General features: G+C 40.3%; 1 non-coding gene across 1 annotated transcript; it reads right to left on the reverse strand.

The window, feature by feature from the left end:
* Positions 1–330: 330 nt before the first annotated feature.
* Positions 331–436, reverse strand: LOC115030355 (U6 spliceosomal RNA). The gene has a single exon (XR_003835933.1). It is a non-coding gene; the product is annotated as a U6 spliceosomal RNA (small nuclear RNA).
* Positions 437–21932: the final 21496 nt, after the last annotated feature.

The following is a 21932-nucleotide window of genomic DNA, read 5'->3' on the forward strand; positions in this document are numbered from 1 at the left end:
TTTAGGATAATATGTTCTGTTGATATCTGATAAATCCATTTGTTTCATAACTTCTGTTAGTTTCAGTGTGTCCCTGTTTAGTTTCTGTTTCCATGATCTGTCCATTGATGAGAGTGGTGTGTTGAAGTCTCCCACTATTGTTTTGTGAGGTGCAATGTGTGGTTTGAGCTTTACTAAAGTCTTTTTAATGAATGTGGCTGCCCTTGCATTTGGAGCATATTCAGAATTGAGAGTTCCTCTTGGAAGATTTTATTTACCTTTGATGAGTATGAAATGCCCCTCCTTATCTTTTTTTAATAACTTTGTTTTGGAAGTCGATTTTATTCGATAAAAAATATGGAATGCTTCACAAATTTGCATGTCATCCTTTCTCAGGGGACATGCTAATCTTCTCTGTATTGTTCCAATTTAGTATATGTGCTGCCGAAATGAGCATGATGGGCAGTTTCTTACTTCTAGCTCAGCTTCTTGCTAGAGATTCTTTATTACCCTTTGCAAAAGCTGACTTTCATTTTCCAGTATTTTCATCAAGATCACTGTATTAGAATAGTTCCTAAATTGCTATCTGAATCGAAACTCTTTTCCATTTATTTGTAAAAGAATTATGTCAGAATCTGTTGTTCATTTTAAATTTTTTGAAAATGATTGGACAAACATTGCTTTACTTTTCTAGTGTTCAGTATTCTTATTTTATTTGTTGGAAGATTTAAATATTTTCTATCTCCCCTTGTTTAAATCATAGTATAGTATAGTATAGCATTGTATTGTATTTTATTGTATTGCTGGAGTTTAGACCCAGGGCCTTGCACATTCTAGGTATGTGCTATAATACTTATCTCCAACTCCAGCCTTGTTCAATTCTTCATCTTCCTCAATTTGGTTATATTTAGATTTCTTTTGTCTGTCTTTTATATATATTATATCATTGCATTTTGATTCATTTAAACTCCTTATTTTCAGTATCCTATTGATGTTTTCTTGTTATCACTTTTCTTTTGTGAAATTGCATTTTGTTATTATTATTATTATTATTATAAAATTAATTTATTTTTCACTCCATATTCCATTCCCTGCCCCCTATCTACCCTTAAACTGCTCCACATTCCATACTTCCTCCCCACCCCCTATCTCCATGTGGATACCCTCCCCCACCCCACCTGATGTCTAAACTTTCTAGGGCCTCCAGTCTCTTGAGGGTTAGGTGCATCATCTCTGAATGAGCACAGACCTGGCAGTCCTCTGATATACATGTGTTAGCGGCCTCATATCAGCTGGTGTATGCTGTCTGTTTGGTGGTCCAGTGTTTGAGAGATTTCGGGGGTCCAGAGTAATTGAAACTGTTGGTCCTCCTACAGGTTCGCCTCTCTCCTCAGCTTCTTTCAGCCTTCCCTAATTCAACAACAGGGGACAGCTGCTTCTGTCCATTGGTTGGGTGCAAATATCTGCATTTGACTCTTTCAGTTACTTGCAGGTCTTTCGGAGGGAAGTCATCATAGGTCCCTTTTTGTGAATGCTCCATAGCTTCAGTAATAGAGTCTGGCCTTGGACCCTCCCCATGAACTGGATCACACTTTGGGCCTTCTTTTCCTCAGGCTCCTCTCCATTTCTATCCCTGAAGTTCTTTCAGACAGGAACAATTATGGGTCAGAGGTGTGACTGTGGCATGCCAACCCCATCCCTCACTTGATGTCCTGTCTTCATGTTGGAGGTGGGCTCTATAAATTCCCTCTTCCTACTGTCAGACATTTCATCTAAGGTCCCTCCCTTTGATTTCTGAGAGTCTCTAATCTCCCAGGTCTCTGGTGCATTCTGGAGGTTTCCCCAACCTCCTATTTCCTTAGGTTGTCTGATTCCAGTCTTTCTGCCCGCCCTCAGGACTTCAGTCTTTTTCCCTCACCCAATACCAGATCAGGTTCCTCTCCCCCCACCACCCCCCCATCTCCTTTCCCTCCCAGGTTCCTCTCTCCTTCCCAACTTGTGATTGCTTTCTTCTCTCTCCCTAGTGGAACTGAGGCATCCTCACTTGGGAACTCCAGTTTGTTGACCTGTTCGAGTTCTGTTGACTGTATCTTGGGTATTCTGTACTTTTTTGGGCTAATATACACTTATTAGTGAGTACATAAGATGCACACCCTTTTGAGTCTGAGTTATCTCACTCAATGATATTTTCTAGATCCATCCATTTGCCTGCAAAAGCCAGTATATCCTTATTCTTAATAGCTGAGTAGTATTCCATTGTGTAAATGAACCACATTTTCTGTGTCCATTCTTCTGTCACAGGGCAACTAGGTTGTTCCCAGCTTCTAGATATAACAAATAAGGCTGCTATGAACATAGTGGAACATGTGCCCCTGTGGCATGGTGGGGCATCTTTTGGGTATATTCTCAAGAGTGGTATAGCTGGGTCTTCAGGTAGATCTATTTCCAATTTTCTGAGGAACCTCTAGATTCATTTCGAGAGTGGTTGTACCAGTTCGAAATCCCACCAACAATGGAGGAGTGTTGCTCTTTCTCCACATCCTCTCCAATATGTGTTGTCACCTGAGGTTTTTATCTTAGCCATTCTGATTGGTGTTTGGTGGAATCTGGTTTTAAAATGTTTTCCACTGATTTTTTTTTTAGTCATACTATATATATATATGCATATATATGTAAATATACACACATATGCATATATATATATATATATATATATATATATATATCGGTGTAAAATATATAGGCCCAGTGACTATAGAATTCAAAAAAGTTAATAGATCTCTTAAAACTGGATTTATGAATGTCTGTGAACTACCATATTGGTCCTGAAAACTCAACTCAGGCCTTCTGCAAGAGCCAGGAATACTCTTAACTACCCAATCATTTGTGAGTAGTATTTTATCTGTAAATGTACTATAGACTAAACCCAGCTCCTCACATGTGTTATGAAAGTGTTGTTTTAGCAATCACTTCCTTGATCCATTTTTTTTTTTTTTTGTAAATTGAGGAAATATTTTCTTGTAACTTCTAGCCGGTTCTTTATGGCCTAAATTTATATATAATTTCCCTTGTAATATTTGTGCTACTCAGATCTCCAACTGCAACTCTTACAAATTTCAGTGATTTCATGATTATAGCACTTGCTTCCTAGTTTTGTAAATTCTTGTTTACTTGTCTGAAAACTAGTGCGGATGTTTTGGCAAGTCATGAGTTGTGTTTATTGTTCTTGCTCAGTCATGTATTCCCATCATCTAGCCTGTAATAACTCTTTCCTTTTATGTCCTAAATTGTCTGGAAGGGCTTCTAGATGAAGCTCATCATCAAAAAGGATACAGCCTTACAAGTTGCTAATTGCAAACATGCACTGAATCTGTAGCATGATGATGATGATGAAAAAAATTGTTCTTACTCTCTCTAGCTTTTTAGTCAGTTTTCATGCAGTTCAGCTAAAGGAAGAAGTCAAATTTCCTGATAAGTTTCTTCATCCTTTCAATGATCCTTTTCATCCTCAAGATTTTGTTTCTTTTCATAGGAATTAAATCAAGGGCAGTGGTGGCACACACACCTCTTATCCCAGTACTTAGGAGGCATAGTCAAGTGCATCTTTGTGAGTTCAAGGCCAGTCTGGTCTACAGAGTTAGTTCCAGGACAGCCAGGGATACATAATGAAACTCTGTGCTGGAGCCCAGCTCCAGCGGGGTTCTGGAACCTGAGGACAGAGTTGTGATGACAGAAAAAGTATGACACTACCTCTTGTTGACATTCAACCAAATGGACCTGATAGTTCAAGTTGTCTTTATTTGTATAGCCACAATCCTGATTTCCTGAGCAGTGGTGTTATTGGTTATTTTATTCAAAGAAACTATAACATCAGCATTATAATATTATAAAAGCCCCAGCATTGTAAAATCTCCCCAGTAGTTTCCATTCCTCCTTGCCCTTCCCTCTGGGTCTTTCACCCCTAGCCAAATTTTGCACAAAAATGCACAATTTCAACAAGCCAAAAATAAATGTCTAGCCAGGCATGTCCTGTGGACATGAGTATATACTGAGTTGGCAGCAAATATAGCCACACAATTGTGTCTGGTGAGAGGTAGAGTAACCATTTGCTGGTATAAGTCCTGTCATCAAATAGCACCCGACTGTCATATTTTTTTAAATTATAGGCAGCTACATGTTCATTGTACCAAGCAACCTTTCCTGATATACACCTATCAGTTTCTGATACCATCTTTCCAAGAACCATTTTTTTTTTTTTTTTTTTTTGGTTTTTCGAGACAGGGTTTCTCTGTGTAGCCCTGGCTGTCCTGGTACTCACTTTGTAGACCAGGCTGGCCTCGAACTCAGAAATCCGCCTGCCTCTGCCTCCCAAGTGCTGGGATTAAAGGCGTGCGCCACTACGCCCGGCCAAGAACCATTTTTTAAGTCTCTAGTGATCAGACATAACTTCCCCATTTTTAAGGCTCTGTTGATCAGACTTAACTTCCTCAGAACAGTTATGCAAGCAGAACCCATTGCTTTCCACAGCTGGCACAGGCTTACCTAGTGTGACTGCAGCTGCTTCTCTAGGAACATGATTTCATGTCCCAGAATACCCCAGATTAATGGTTACATCTGAAGTATGGATAAAGGTAGAAAGATGAGAGAAGGATTTTATACCTCAAAATTCAAGCATGGAGAAAATCATAAAACCATCCATGTGGCTTTCAGTCTGTATGTTCCAGGCCTTGCCCATTACCCACACAGTGAAACTGATTACTGTTGTATAAACAGCATAGCAAAAGCAAGGAAAGATTGTAGCACATGCAATCTAGGTAATAAGTACAGAGTCCACCAAAATTCACAACAGGTCCTTGACAAGTAGAAAGAAATTTCCTATGGACCTTGCTACCATGAAAGTCCATCAGTGAAACATTAATGTGCTGTTCCCTCTAGATGTTGAATGGTCACTGCCAACCATGTCTTGAAAAAACCAACCAACCAAACAAACAAACAACCAAACAAACAAAAAATGAATTTAACCCAAGGATTTTAATTTGATATGAAACTTCATGGACGTGGGTGATACAGCTCCTGGGTTGGGCCTGGATGGTGGTGAGGGAGTCTTCCATACTGCTTTAATAGTTCTAGTGCCCATGTCCACTGAAATACTGTGTGGCACAAAATAGAGGATCCTAGCAAACCTCAATTTTTGAGGTGTAGAACTCTCTTCTTCTCTCTCTACCTCTATCCATCCTCCAGATGTAACCATTAATCTTTGGTATTATGGGACATGTAATCATGTCCCATAGAAGCAGCAGCAGTCACACAGAATGGGCTCAGAAAAGGGTTGTAGCTGCTTCTCCAGTGTTTATGGAAGTCCCCTCAGGTGCTGGCAGCCTGGAACCTCCCCATAGTGCCAGTAATTGGCTACTCTAAAGGTAGTGTCAATTCCCATTGGTCCAAAGGCTTTATAAAAAAATGCTTACTGCTGCTCAGTACAGTAGATTTGCACCTAGATGCTGGTCTCTGGAGTCTGTTTCCTGTATTCATAACTCTGGCTCCATCGCCCCTCCTGGATCCTGGTTCCCAGACATGGAGGATTGAAGCTTCTTAGCATAATTATAAACTTACACTCATATTAGCAACATATTTAAATGTTTAATCATCTTTTCTTTTTGCTATGCTGAAAATGAAAGGCAGGGTTTTGAACATGCTAGGCAAATGTTGTACAGTATTCTATATCCCTAGTCCTTCATTCATTTATGGGTGGTTTATGTATAAAACATTTCTCTTACTAATATTGATTATCCATTTCTTTGTTAAGAGGAGCCCTCACTGATAGATATACCAATAAGAAACTTGAAGTCCTAGATTTCTGACATGGAGCTTCAGGATTTAGTATTTTCTTTGTGAGCTGTCTTGATTAGTATGAACTTTCCTTGCTATGCCACCATTCCTCCCCTTTGGAATGGAAATACGTATTGTATTTTATTGTATATTGGTCCCTGTAGCATGTTTTTGATTTTGTACAAGGTTACAGTTAAGAGATTTCATTGAGTCTCAAACTTGTATTTTAAAGTTTTAAGAGGTATTAGAACTTTTAAATGGTACAGGGGCATTTGAACCTGAAATAAATATGTTTGTATTATGAGATGGCCATGAGCTAATAGTGAGAAAGTTTTGATGGGCTATGTCTAAATTGTTGAATGTCTGAATGTCAACTTAATAAGGGGTGTGCTTCTGATGGCTGATATTGTCAACTTGGAAAGATATAGATGTAACTAGAAGATAAGTTTCTGGAAATGCATATAAAGGTGTTTCTACATAAGGTTAATTAAATTGAGAAAACCTCACTAAGGATGTTATCCTCCAGATACATCCATTTGTCCAAGAATTTCATAAATCCATTCTTTTTAATAGCTGAGTAGTACTCCACTGTGTAAATGTACCACCTTTTTTTTTTCTTTATCCATTCTTCTGTTGCTGGACATCTGGGTTCGTTCCAGTTTCTGGCTATTATAAATAAGGCTGCTATGAACATAGTAGAGCAAGTGTTCTTATTACCAGTTGGAACATATTCTGGGTATATGCCCAGGAGAGGTATTGCTGGATCTTCTGGTAGTATTATGTCCAATTTTCTGAGGAACCTCCAGACTAACTTCCAGAGTGGTTGTACAAGCTTGCAATCCCACCAGCAGTGGAGGAATGTTCCTCTTTCTTCACATCCTCGCCAGCATCTGCTGTCACCCGAATTTTTGATTTTAGCCATTCTGACTGGTGTGAGATGGAATCTCAGGGTTGTTTTGATTTGCATTTCCCTGATGATTAAGGATGCTGAACATTTTTTCAGGCGCTTCTCAGCCATTCGGTATTCCTCATTGAGAATTCTTTGTTTGGCTCTGAACCCCATTTTTAATGGGGTTATTTGAATTTCTGGAGTCCAGCTTCTTGAGCTCTTTGTATATATTAGATATTAGTCCCCTGTGAGGTGCGGGTGTGGCAGCAGTCCCAAGAAGGCGCCAGGGACTGCAGCTAAGTCTTATGACTTGCACCTGACTTCCTCACCTGAATATAAGCCACAACCATTGTGAGAGCTGCGCAGGTGTACCAGGATACTGGTGAATTCATTTTGGTGGAGATATGCCCCTGCTGCCCTGATTAGCTGAAGCTGCGTGCCTGGTGAGGTGACGTGGCCTGCCGTGAGTGGATGAGGGCTGAGAGTATATAAGAGTGAGAGGCCCGGGGTTCGGGGTCTTCCTCCTGATGAAGCAATAAAGCTTGGCTGCAGAAGAATCTGGTTGTCCGAGTGTGTTCTTGCTGGCGAGGCACTAGCTTGGGACAATTGCTGCCGAAACCCAGGAAAAGTCATACCATCGCCAGGCGCAGAGGGGACCCTCGGTTCACGGGGCAGATTCAGAACTGCAGGACGAGATAAGCTCTGTAAGGTATGTTCGGTCTTGAACTTTCTCCAGTGTTAGAGGCTTTTTTGTTTGTTTTCACGGGGCTCGTTCTTTTTCTTTTGGTTGCGTTCTGCTTCCACTGGTGGAACTGCTGACTGGTTCTCAGTCGCGGTCAGGCACAGTCAGATAAAAGGACAGTATGGGAACTTCCCACTCCGTGGTGACTGCCTTACAGTTGGTCCTGAGGCAGCGTGGCCTGAAGATTGCCACTAAAACTCTAGAGGGCTTTGTTAAAGAGATAGATCGCATAGCGCTGTGGTATGCGTGCTCAGGATCCTTAACTATCGCCTCCTGGGAAAAACTGAAAGGAGATCTAGTTAGGGAACAGCAGAACTGCAAACTTAAAGCAGGGACCATGCCATTGTGGAAGCTGGTAAGATCGTGCTTAAAAGACGAGGAATGTCAGCAAATGGTTAAGGCGGGGCAGAGGGTACTGGAGGAGGTTCAGGACAGTCTATCAGAGACAGAGTGGGGAGAGAGGTTAGGAGTTCAGAGAAAATGAGGTGCACTTAAGAAGAAAAAAGGCCCTTCCGCGGACCTTGAGCCCGAGGAAGAGAGATATAAGAGAAAGTATGCCCTGGGAGAGATTAGGAAAGGAAAGGAAAGGAAAGGAAAGGAGAGAAGGGAAAGAGAGAAGAGAAGGAAAGAAAGGATTGAGATGATAAGGTTCCTGGTTTGGGGACAAATTAAGGTTCAAGGTTTGGGGACAAGTTAAGTTCTCGGATTGAGACTATAAGGTTCACAGTTTTGGGACAAGTTGCACCAAGCACCATTGGGAATTGAGGTTTGCAGAGGAACAGGGGGTTTTACCAAAAGGGGTTTTGCCAGTCTGGAAGTTAGTGAGAAATTGCATAGAAGAGAAAGATGTGGCACAGAACTCCAGAGAGGTAATGAGGTGCTGAATCAGGTGAGAGAGGAGCGCTCTCAATTGGTTTGGGAGAGAGGGTCTGTTTTTGTGTTTCCCCAGGATCACCGACAACAGCTGTGGGTCCCAGAATGGCTGACCAGAGCAATTCAAAACAAGCAGAGCTATGAGGACGTGGATGTTCCTGTGGCTGGGAATGCTCCTGCTAGTGAGAACTGAAGAGCTACGTTGGGGCTGTGTTCCTGAAACCCATGTCATTGATGCATTCAAGTGTTTCCTCAATTCTTTACATCTAATGCTTCACTACAATTGCCTTTTTTTCTATGCTGCTTCAGCTAAAGGTATTGTTATGTTTTCAGATGATTCAAGATATTTCACAGATGAGTGATTGTGTTCAGCTGTATCTACTAAAACTAATGCTACCTGGATTCGAGGGGTGTGGCCTGCCAGTAAATCCAAGGGCAATGACACTATACCCTCCCAACCTAGATGGGCCCCCCTTCCTTTTTGTAGGAGTGTTCCTGATTCCCTTCCACCTTGGGCAGTGCCCCTTATATGTATGGTTGTTATGTGGGGTGAATGGTAGTTGACTGATCTTTCCCCCTTAAGCCAGGTGGCGGGAGGTGCCTGGGATAATGCAAATTTTATTGGAATGGTTCTAATGTGTTTGAAACTTTGTATTTCAATTTGCTGGAGGAAGGAATGTTTCTTTTCAGGCTATGCCTATTTGTATGTGACCTCTTTTTGTGTTTATTGTTTATAAGATCCCTTGCCTCAGGGCTGATGGGAGCCCTGGGATGTATGCTTGTAATAGTGTGTGTGTTGTGTGTTTGGCACATGTGTCGGGTGCAGCATGTGCAGGCCCGCACTTTCGCCATGGTAGCATAGGCTTTTGCCACAGTGGAGGTGGGGCAATCTCCTCAGATTCGGTTTGCTGCTCTAAAGAAATAATGCTGCGTTATGCCCTGGGTTGTGAGGCTAAGCACTGCACAGAGGATAGCTTGCTGTTGGCATCCCGTGGAAGGCATGTCTGATTGCATGAAGGTTCAGTGTCCTAATTCCCTTCCCCCAGGAAAAATGACACGGGAGCTGGCCAAGACCTCTCTGGGTGATGAGCCCAAGGGATGGTTTTGTGTAGGGCCCCTATGCTTGCACACTGGGGATCAGACCTCTACCTTCACCCATGAGGCTTGCTTGCAGCAATCAAAATCGGGCCATAGATTAATCAGCATCCTGGCCTTTTGATGCACCTGCCGCATGCAAACGGACAATCTCCCCAAGTGTGGCTTGGCATGATAGAGAAGTAGTCAGTGACAGATAAGACTTCCTGGGCAAGTCACCAACCTAAGACAGGGATCAAACCAATGCTGTTTGTCTCCCAAGGACGGGTAAGGGGCATTGCTGCAGGGGGCAATCTACAGATATTCTCTCTGCCAAAAAAGAAAAAAAAAAAGAAAAAAGGGGGAAATGTGAGGAGCGGGTGTGGCAGCAGTCCCAAGAAGGCGCCAGGGACTGCAGCTAAGTCTTATGACTTGCACCTGACTTCCTCACCTGAATATAAGCCACAGCCATTGTGAGAGCTGCACAGGTGTACCAGGATACTGACAAATCCATTTTGGTGGAGATATGCCCCTGCTGCCCTGATTAGCTGAAGCTGCGTGCCTGGTGAGGTGACGTGGCCTGCCGTGAGTGGATGAGGGCTGAGAGTATATAAGAGTGAGAGGCCCGGGGTTCGAGGTCTTCCTCCTGATGAAGCAATAAAGCTTGGCTGCAGAAGAATCCGGTTTTCTGAGTGTGTTCTTGCTGGCGAGGCACTAACTCGGGACAGTCCCCTATCAGATTTAGGATTGGTAAAAACCCTTTCCCAATCTGTTGGTGGCCTTTTTGTCTTATTGACAGTGTCTTTTGCCTTACAGAAGCTTTGCAATTTTATGAGATCCTATTTGGCAATTCTTGATCTTACAGCACATGCCATTGCTGTTCTGTTTAGGAATTTTTCCCCTGTGCCCATATCTTTGAGGCTTTTCCCCACTTTCTCCTCTATTAATTTCAGTGTCTCTGGTCTTATGTGGAGGTCTTTGATCCACTTAGACTTGTGCTTTGTACAAGGAGATAAAAATGGATCAATTTGCATTCTTCTACATGATAACCATGAGTTGTGCCAATACCATTTGTTAAAAATGCTGTCTTTTTTCCACTGGATGGTTTTAGTTCCCTATCATCCTTAGTGAGGTAACCCAATCACAAAAGAAGTCATTACATATGCACTCACTAATAAGTGGATATTAGCCCAGAAACATAGAACACCCAAGATACAATTTTCAAAACACACACACACACACACACACACACAAAAGAGGGAATACCAATGGGTGGATACTTCATTCCTCCTTAGAATAGCGAACAAAATACCCATGAAAGGAGTTGTTACAAAGACAAAGTTTGGAGCTAAGACAAAAGGATGGACTATCCAGAGAATACCCCACATGGGGATCCATCCCATAATCAGCCACCAAACCCAGACACTATTGCATATCCCTGAAAGATTTTGCTGAATGGATCCTGTTATAGCTGTCTTGTTTGAGGCTATGCCAGTGCCTGGCAAATACAGAAGTGGATGCTCACAGTCATCTATAAGTTGGAACACAGGGCCCCCAATGGAGAAGCTAGAGAAAGCACCCAAGGAGCTTAAGGGGTCTGCAACCCTATAGGTGGAACAATATGAACTAACCAGTACCCCAGAGCTCATATCTCTAGCTGCATATGTAGCAGAAGTTGGCCTAGTCGGCCATCACTGGGAAGAGAGGCCCCTTGGTATTGCAAACTTTATATACTCCAGTACAGGGGAATGCCAGGGCCAAGAAGTGGGAGTGGGTAGGTAGGGAAGCAGTGCAGAGGGAGGGTATAGGGAACTTTTGGGATAGCATTTGAAATGTATATAAAGAAAATATCTAATAAAAAGATTCTAATCTTAAAAAAGTTATTAAATTGCTGTGCATTGTTAAAGATAGTTAAGACATACAAGTATATGGTCAGTCTCTTTATAAATAATTATATTTCTTAATGTGTTCAGAAAAAAATTGAGAAAACCTACAATAATCGTTGGTGACATTGTTCCATGGGCAGGGACCCAGTACCAAATTAAAACAGAGAAAACCTCTGACTGCCAGAGCAGGTAAGGGAACCCTCTTGTGTCCTTAGTCCCTCAGAGACCAGTCTGTGCAGGTCAGCTCGCAGACTGCTGAGGGTGAGCAAGCAGACTGCAGAAGTGACACAGCTTCTGGGACAGACCCCTTTTCTAGCTCCAGACATCTGGGCACCTTCCCTGCTAGAGTAGAGTTGTCCACCCGGGAGGGCTCTGACTGCTGGAGCAGGTCAGGGAGCCATCTTGTGTCCCAGGTCCCTCAGGGACCAGACTGCGCAGGTGAGAGTGCTGACTGCAGAAGCCACACAACTTCTAGGACAGACAGAAGTGACACAGCTTCTAGGATAGACCCCCCTTTCAGGCTCCAGACATCTGGGCACCTTCCCCGCCAGAGGAGAGGTATCTGCCTACTAGGGCTCTGACTGCCAAAGCAGGTGAGGGAGCCATTTTGTGTCCCCGGTCCCTCAGAGACCAGTCTGCACAGGTCAACTCACAGACCTGTGAGTTGCTCACACATGGTGAGCAAGCAGACTACAGAAGTGACAAGCTTCTGAGACAGGCAGAAGCTACACAGTTTCTGGGACAGACCCCCCTTTCAGGCTCCAGACATCTGGGCACCTTTCCCCACCAGAGAAGAGGTGGCCAACTGGGATGGCTTTGACCACCAGAGCAGGTGAGAGCCATCTTGTGTCCCAGGTCCTTCCAAGACCAGTCTCTGCAGGTGAGCATGGAGAATGCAGAGGCAACACATCTTCTGGAACAGGCCCTGTTTTGGGCCTTCATCTTAAACCAGGTGGCAGTTCTGAACACCAGAACTCTGTGCACCTTCCTTGCAAGAGGAGAGCTTGCTGCAGAGAGTATTCTGAACATTGAGATTCAGGAGAGAGCTGGACTCCCAGGTCTGCTGAAAGAGGGTAACAGAATCACAGGAGGAACAAGCTCCACCTAGAGACAACTATAACAACTAATTCCAGAGATTATCAGATGGCGAAAGGCAAACATAAGAATCTTACTAACAGTAGTAGTAGGGTCTGGGGGACTTTTGGGATAGCATTTGAAATGTAAATGAAGAAAATACCTAATTAAAAAATAATAAATTAAAAAAAATCTTACTAACAGAAACCAAGAGCACTCACCATCTTCAGACCCCAGCACTCCCACCTCAGTCAGTCCTGGATACCCCAACACCCCCCCCCCAAAAAAAAGACTCGGGTTTAAGATCATATCTCATGATGCTGGTAGAGGACTTTAAGTAGAGCATTAATAACTCACTTAAATAAATACAGGATAACAGTGCTAAAGAGGTAGAAGTCCTTAAAGAATTACAGGAAAACAAACCAAACAGGCAATGGGATGGAACAAAACCATCCAAGACCTAAAAACGGAAGTAGAAACAATAAAACCCAAAGTGAGACAACTCTGGAGATAGAAACCCTAGGAAAGAAATCAGGAAAAATAGATGTGAGCATCAGCAACAGAATACAAGAGATGGAGGAGAGAATCTCAGGTACAGAAGATTCCATAGAGAACATGGGCACAACAATAAAAGAAAATGCAAAATGCAACAAGATCCTACCTCAAAACATCCAGCAAATCCAGGACACAATGAGAAGAACAAACCTATGGATAATAGGAGTAGATGAGAATGAAGATTTTTCAAATCAAAGGGCCAGCATCTATCTTCAACAAAAATATAGAAGAAAACTTCCCATACCTAAAGAAAGAGATGTCCATGAACATACAAGAAGCCTACAGAACTCAAAATAAACTGGACCAGAAAAGAAATTCCTCCCAACACATAATAATCAGAACAACAAATGTACTAAATAATGATAGAATATTAAAAGCAGTAAGGGAAATAGGTCAAGTAACATATAAAGGGAGGCCTATTAGAATTACTCGAGAATTCTCGCCAGAGACTATGAAAGCAAGAAGATCCTGGACAGATGTTATGTAGACCCTAAGAGAACACAAATGCCAGCCTAGGCTACTATACCCAGCCAAACTCTCAATTACCATAGATGGAGAAACCAAAGTATTCCATGACAAAACCAAATTCACACATTATCTTTCCACAAATCCAGTCCTTCAAAGGATAGTAACAGAAAAAAACCAATACAAGGACTGAAAGCTCGTCCTAGAAAAAGCTAGAAGGTAATCCCTCAACAAACCTAAAAGAAGACAGCCACAAGAACAGAATGCCAACTTTAACAAAAAAAAATAACAGGAAGCAACAATTACTTTTCTTTCCACTTTTCTTTAATTTCCAAATTCACACAGTATCTTTCCATGAATCCAGCCCTTCAAAGGATAATAAAGGGAAAACACCAACACAAGGACAGGAACTACACCCTAGAAAAAGCAAGAAAGCAATTCTTCAACAAAGCTAAAAGAAGACAGCCACAAAACAGAATCACAACTTTAACAACAAAAATAACAGGAAGCAACAATTACTTTTCTTTAATTTCTCTTAACATCAATGACTCAATACCCAATAAAAAGACATAGACTAATAGCCTGGCTACACAAACAGGACCTACATTTTGCTGCTTACAGGAAATACACCTCAGGGAAAAAACAGACACTATCTCAGAATGAAAGTCTGGGAAACAATTTTCCAAGCAAATGGTACCAAGAAACAAGCTGGAGTAGCCATTCTAATATCGAATAAAATTGACTTCCAACCCAAAGTTATCAAAAAAGACAAGGAGGGGCACTTCATTCTCATCAAAGTTAAAATCTACCAAGAAGAACTCTCAATTCTGAATATTTATGCTCCAAATACAAGGATAGCTACATTATTAAAGAAACTTTAGTAAAGCACAAAGCACACATTGAACCTCACACAATAATAGTGGGAGACTTCAACACGCCACTCTCACCAATGGACAGTTCCTGGAAACAGAAACTAAACAGAGACACATGCACACTAACAGAAGTTATGAAACAAATTCATTTGATAGATACCTATAGAACATTTTATCCTAAAACAAAATTATATAACTTCTCAGCACCCCATGGTACCTCCTCCAAAATTGACCTCATAATTGGTCACAAAACAGGCCTGCAAAGATACAATAATATTGAAATTATCCCATGCATGCTATCTGATCAGGATGGAATAAGACTGATTGTCAATAGCAGCATAAATAATAGAAAGTCAACATTCAGGTGGGAACTGAATAGCACTCTACTCAATGATTACTTGGTCAAGGATGAAATAAAGAAAGGAATTAAAGACTTTTTAAAGTTTAATGAACATGAAGACACAACATACCAAAACTTATGGGACACAATGAACTCAGTCCTAAGAGGTAAACTCATAGTCTTGAGTGCCTCAAAAATGAAACTAGAAAGAGCATACACTAGCAGCCTGACAGCATACTTAGAAGCTCTAGAACTAAAAGAAGCAAATTCACCCAAGAGGAGTAGACAAAAGTAGATAAAAGCCTTGGAAAGATCAGAAATTCAAGGCCCATACCTAAACTTAATAAATGCAATATTTATCAAACCAGTAGCCAACATCAAACTAAATGGAAAGAAACTCAAATCAATCCCACTAAAATCACAGACTATATAATGATGCCCACTTTCTCCCTACCTATTCAATATAATACTTGAAGTCCTACCCAGAGCAATTCAACAACAAAAGGAGGTCAAGTGGATATAAATTGAAAAGGAAGAAGTTAAAATATCACTATTTGCAGATGATATGATAGTATATATAAGTGTCTCTAAATATTCCACCAGAGAATTTCTAAACCTTATAAACAACTTCAGTGCAGTAGCTGGATATAAAATTAACTCAAACAAATCAGTGGCCTTTCTCTACACAAAGGATAAACAGGCTGAGAAAAAAATTAGGGAAACAACACCCTTCACAATACTCACAAATAATATAAAATACATTTGTGTGACTCTAACTAAGTATCTGAAAGATATGTATGATAAAACTTCAAGTCTCTGAAGAAATTAATCTAAGTAGATCTCAGAAGATATAAAGATCTCCCATGCTCATGGATTTGCAGGAGTAATATAGTCAAAATGGCTATCTTGTCAAAAGCAATCTACAGATTCAATGCAATCCCCATCAAAATTCCAATTCAATTCTTCATGAGTTATAAAGGGCAATTTGCAAATTCACCTGGAATAATAAAAATATCTAGGATAGCAAAAACTATTCTCAACAATAAAAGAAGCTCTGGTGGAATCACCATGCCTGAGCAAAAGCTATACTACAGAGCAATTGTGATAAAAACTGTATGGTACTGATTCAGCAATAGACAGGTAGATTAATGGATTAGAACTGAATACCCCGAAATGAATCCACACATGTGTTTACTTGATCCTTGACAATGGAGCTAAAACTATCCAGTGGAAACAAGACAGCATTTTTTAACAAATGGTGCTGGCACAACTCGTGATTATCATGTAGAAGAATGTGAATTGATCCATTCTTATCTCCTTGTACAAAGCTCAAGTCTAGGTGAATCAAGGAACTCTACATAAAACAAGAGACACTGAAATAGAGGAGAAAGTGGGGAAAAGTCTCGAAGATATGGGAACAGGGGAAAAATTCCTAAACAGAACAGCAATGGCTTGTACTGTAAGGTCATGTGTTGACAAATGGGTCCTCATAAAATTGCAAAGCTTTTGTAAGGCAAAAGACACTGTAAATAAGACAAAATGGCCACCAACAGATTGGGAAAGGATTTTTACAAATCCTAAATCTGATAGGATACTAATATGCAATATATACAAAGAGCTCAAGAAGCTGAACTCCAGAAATTCAAATAACTCCATTAAAAATGGGGTTCAGAGCTAAACAAAGAATTCTCAACTGAGGAATACTGAATGGTTGAGAAGCACCTGAAAAAAATGTTCAACATCCTTAATCATCAGGGAAATGCAAATCAAACATCCTTGAAATTCCACCTAGCAGCAGTCAGAATGACTAAAATAAAAAATTGAGGTGACAGTCGATGTTGGTGAGGATGTGTAGAAAGAGGAACACTCCTCCATTGCTGGTGGGACTGCAAGCTTGTACAACCATTCTGGAAGTCAGTCTGGCATATATAGTTCCTCAGAAAATTGGACATTGTTATATGGGAAAATTCAGCAATACCTCTCCTGGGCATATACCCAGAATATGTTCCAACTGATAATAAGGACACTTGCTCCACTATGTTCATAGCAGCCTTATTTATAATAGCCAGAAGCTGGAAAGATCCCAGATGTCCCTCAACAGAGAAATGGATTCAGAAAATGTGGTACATTTATACAATGGAGTACTCTCCTATTGAAAACAATCAATTTATGAAATTCTTGGGCAAATGGATATATCTGGAGGAAATCATCCTTAGTGATGTACCCAATCACAGAAGAAGTCACTTGATATGCACTCACTGATAAGTGGATATAGGCCCAGAAACTTAGAATACCCAAGATACAATTTGCAAAACACAAGAAAATGAAGAAGAAGGGAGATCAAAGTGTGGATACTTCATTTCTCCTTAAAATAGGGAACAGAACACCTATGGAAGGAATTACAGAGACAAAGTCTGGAACTAGGTCAAAGGATGGATCATCCAGAGACTGCCCCACCCTGGGTTCCATCCCATAATCAGCCACCAAACCCAGACACCATTGCATATGCCAGAAAGATTTTACAGAAAGAACCTTGATATAACTGTCTTGTGTGAGGCTATGCCAGTGTCTGGCAAATACAGAAGTGGATGCTCACAATTATCTATTGGATGGAACACATTGCTCCCAATGGAGCTGCTAGAGAAAGTTCCCAAGCCCCTGAAGGGTCTGCAACCCTATAGGTGGAACAACAATATGAACTAACAAGTACCCCCCAGAGCTCGTGTCTCTAGCTGCATATGTAGCAGAAGATGGCCTAGAAGAGAGGCCCCTAGGTCTTGCAAATGTTATGTGCCCAAGTACAGGGGAATACCAGGGCCAAGAAGTGGGAGTGGGTGGGTAGGGGAACAGGAAGTGGGAGGGTATACAGAACTTTCAGGATAGCATTTGAAATGTAAATAAAGAAAATATCTTAAAAAAAAGAAAAGAAACTTTACTGAAGCTCAAAGCACACATTTCACACACACACAATAATAGTGAGGGACTGCAACATCCCAGTCTTATGGAAATGTAAACTAAATATAGACACAGTGAAATTATCACATTATGGACAAAATATACAGAACATTTCATCCTAAAACAAAAAATATACCTTCTTCTCAGCACCTCATGGCACCTTCTCCAAAATTGACCATATCATCAGTCACAGAAAGAAACTGGAGAGAACATACACTAGCAACTTGACAGCACTTCTGAAAGCTCTAGAACAAAAGGAAGCAAATACACCAAACAGGAGTAGACTGCAGCATAATTAATCAAACTCAGGGCAGAAGTCAACCAAGCAGAAACAAAAAGAACTATACAAATAATCAACCAAAAGAGGAGCTGGTTTTTTGAGAAATCAACAAAGTAGATAGGCCCTTATCAAGACTAACCAGAAAGCACAGAGACAGTGTCCAAATTAACAAAATCAAGAATGAAAAGGGAGAGATAACAACAGAAAATGAGGAAATACAAAAAAAATCAGATCCCACTACAAAATCCTATACTGAACAAAACCGGAAAATCCAGATGAAATGGACAATTTTCTAAAAACATACCACATACCAAAGTTAAATCAGGATCCGATAGACCATCTAAACATTCCCACAACCCCAAAGGAAATAGCAGTCATTAATAGTCTACTAACCAAAAAAAAAAAAAAAAAAAGATCATGACTAGAAGGTTTTAGTTCACAGTTATATTAGGCCTTCAAAGAAAAACTAATAACAACAAACTTCAAACTATTTCACAGAATAGAAACAGAACAAATACTACCCAATTTGTTCCATGAAGCCACATTTGCGCTGATACCTAAACCAGACAAAGACCCAACAAAGAAAGAGAACCTCAGACCAATTTCCCTTATGAATATTGACATAAAATACTTAATAAATTTCTTACAAACCAAATCCAAGGACACATCTAAATGATCATCCATCACGATCAAGTAGACTTCACCCCAGGGATGCCTAAATGGTTCAATATATGGAAAAACATCCACGGAATCCCCTAAAAAAATACACTCAAAGGAAAAAATACACAAGATCCCCCTCATTAGATTCTGAGAAAGCATTTGACAAAATCCAAATCCTTTCAGGATAAGTGTCTTGAAATGATCAGGAATTCAAGATCCACACCTAAACATAGTAAAAGGAATATACAGCAAAGTAATAGCCAACAATACCACTAAAATCAGGGACTAGACAAAGCTGCCCACTCTATCCCTACCAAATTCCTAGCCAGAGCAATTAGACAACAGAAGTAGGTCAAATGAATACATAATGGAATGGAAGAAGTCAAAATATCACTATTTCAGATGATATGATGGTATATTTAAGTGACTCCCAAAATTCCACCAGAGTACTCCTAAACCTGATAAACAACTTAAGCAAAGTAGCTGGATATAAAATTAACTCAAACAAACCAGGAGCCTTCTTCTACTCAAAGGATAAACAGACTGAGAAAGATATTAGGGAAACGACACCTTCACAATAGTCACAAATAAGGTAAAATATCTTGGTGTGACTCTAACCAAGCAAGTGAATGACAAGAACTTCAAGTCTCTCAAGAAAGAAATCAAAGGAGATCTCTCAGAAGATGAAAATATTTCCCATGCTGATGGATTAGCAGTATTAATATAGTAAAAATGTCCATCTTACCAAAAGTAATCTACAGATTCAATGCAATCCCCATCAAAATTTCAACCCAGTTCTTCATAGAGTTAGAAAGAGCAATTCTCAAATTCATTTGGAATAACAAAGAAACCAGGATAGTGAAAACTATTCTCAACAATAAAAGAACTTCTGAAGGAATCAACATCATTGACCTCAAGCTGTATTACAGAGCAGTAGTGATAAAAAAAAATCCATGGTATTGGTACAGAGACAGGCAGGTAGATATATGGAATACAGTTGAAGACCCAGAAATGAACCCACACACCTATGGTCACTTGACAAAGGAGATAAAATCATCCAGGGGAAAAAAGACAGCATTTTCAACAAATGGTGCTGGTTCAACTGGTGAAGACAGCAAATTGATCCATTCTTATTTCCTCCTTAAATCTCAAGTCTAAGTAGATCAAGAACACCCAAGTAAAACCATATACACTGAAACTAATAGAAAGAAAGTAGGGAAGAGCCTAGAGTTTATGGGAATAGGGTTAATTTTCCTGAACAGAGCACTAATGGTTTATGCTCTAAGATCAAGAATTGACAAGCAGGACTTCATAAAATTGCAAAACTTCTGTAAGGCAAAAGACATTGTCAGTAGGACAATCCCACAACCACCAAATTGGAAAAATATCTTTAACAATATGACATCCCATAGAGGGCTAATAATATATGTAAAGAACTCAAGAAGTTAGACTCCAAATAACCAAATAACCCTATTTTAAAATGGAGTACAATACAAAACATAGAATTTGCAACTAAAAAATACCTAATGGCTGAGAAGCACCTAGAGATTTGTTCAATATCTTTAGTCATCAGGGAAATGCAAATCAAAACAATCCTGATATTCTACTTCACACCAGTCAGAATGGCTAAGATAAAAAAGTCAGGTGGCATTCGATGCTAGCGAGGATTTGGAGAAAGAGGAACACTCCTCCATTGTTGGTGAGATTGCAAGGTGATGCAACCTCTCTGGCGATCAGTCTGGCGGTTTCTCAGAAAATTAGACATAGGACTACCTGAAGAGACATCTATAACACTCCTAGGCATATACCCAGAAGACGATCCTACATATAATGACACATGCTCCACTATGTTGATAGCAGCCATATATATATTAGCCAGAATCTGGAAAGAGCTCAGATGTCCTTCAACAGAGGCATGGATACAGAAATTGTGGTACGTCTGCACAATGGAGTACTACGCAGCTATTAAAATCAATGAATTCATGAAATTCTTATGCAAATGGATGGATGGAACTAGAAAATATCCTGAGTTAGGTAACTTGGTCACAAAAGAACATGCATGGTATACACTCACTTATAAGTGGATATTAGCCCAAAAGTTCAGAAAACCCAAGATAAAATTCACAGAACACATGAAGCTCAAGAAAAAAGAAGACCAAAGTGTGTTTGCTTCAGTTCTTCTTAGAAGGGGGAACAAAATACACATGGGAGGAGATACAGAGACAAAGTGTGGAGCAGAGACTGAAGAAAAGGCCATATAGAGACTGCCCCACCTGGGGATCCATCCCATATACAGTTACCAAACCCAGACATTATTGTGGGTGCCAATAAATTCTTACTGACAGGAACCCGATGTAGCTATCTTCTGAGAGTCTCTGCAAATTCCTGACGAATACAGAGTTGGATGCTCATGGCCAACCACTGGACTATGCACGGGGTCCTAAATGGAGGAGCTAGAGAAAGGACCAAAGGAGCTGAAGGGGTTTGCATCTCCATAGGAAGAACAACAATATAACAAACCAGTAGCCCCAGAGCTCCAAGGGACTAAACCACCAACCAAAGAGTACACATGGATGGACCCATGGCTCTAGCTGCATATGTAGCAGAGGATGGCCTTATGGGATATCAATGAGAGGAGAGACCCTTGCTTCTATGAAGACTGGATGCCCCAGTGTAGGGAAATATCAGGACAGGGAAGCAGGAGTGGGTGGGTTAGTCAGCAGGGGGAGAGAAGATGGGATAAGGGGATTTTCAGAGGGAAAATTAGGAAAGGGGATAAAATTTAAAAAGTAAATAAAGGAAATATCTAGTAGTAATTCAAAAAAGGTACATGTGAAAGTCTCATAATAATGAAGTCATATGATAAAATGATTTGATAATTAAATCTAACATCTTTGAAATAATGCATAAGATACTATTACAATGCTCTGTGCCTTGAAATAATCTGTCTGTAGCATAGTGATAATTTTTATAACATTTTTCAAATTTTAATTACACCATTTTCTTTGTTGTCTTTTCTCGCTATAACACCTTCCATGTGCCTTTGCTCTCTATTTCACATTGATGATGTCTTTTCTTTTAAATGTTATGCAGTTACACACACATCTAATTATTTAATATTTATAAACTAACTTTGTTTAGTTCGTTAATAAACACAATCTGTTTAGTCTATATAATCTTACCTCTATGTATATCTTAGGAAGAGGGATAACTCAACACTCCAAAATCTTAGACACCATCATCTTTTGAAAAGTAACATCATTCATCCTTTGAAGTATTCTGTTATGCATAGGAAACAACAATCATTAGTAATTACCAATTATCAGTGGTCTCAGTTCCATCCCCAAAATACTGCATATGAGCACAGTGAATGAGAAAAATCCCCAACCTTTGGGTGCATCAGGAAACACACCTCAACATCAGTAAGATATGTTACTTCAAGGTAAATGGTTAGAAAAA

The sequence above is a fragment of the Mus caroli genome, unplaced genomic scaffold (genome assembly GCF_978045245.1).
Source record: "Mus caroli unplaced genomic scaffold, Mus_caroli_1 scaffold_5, whole genome shotgun sequence".
Taxonomy (NCBI): domain Eukaryota; kingdom Metazoa; phylum Chordata; class Mammalia; order Rodentia; family Muridae; genus Mus; species Mus caroli.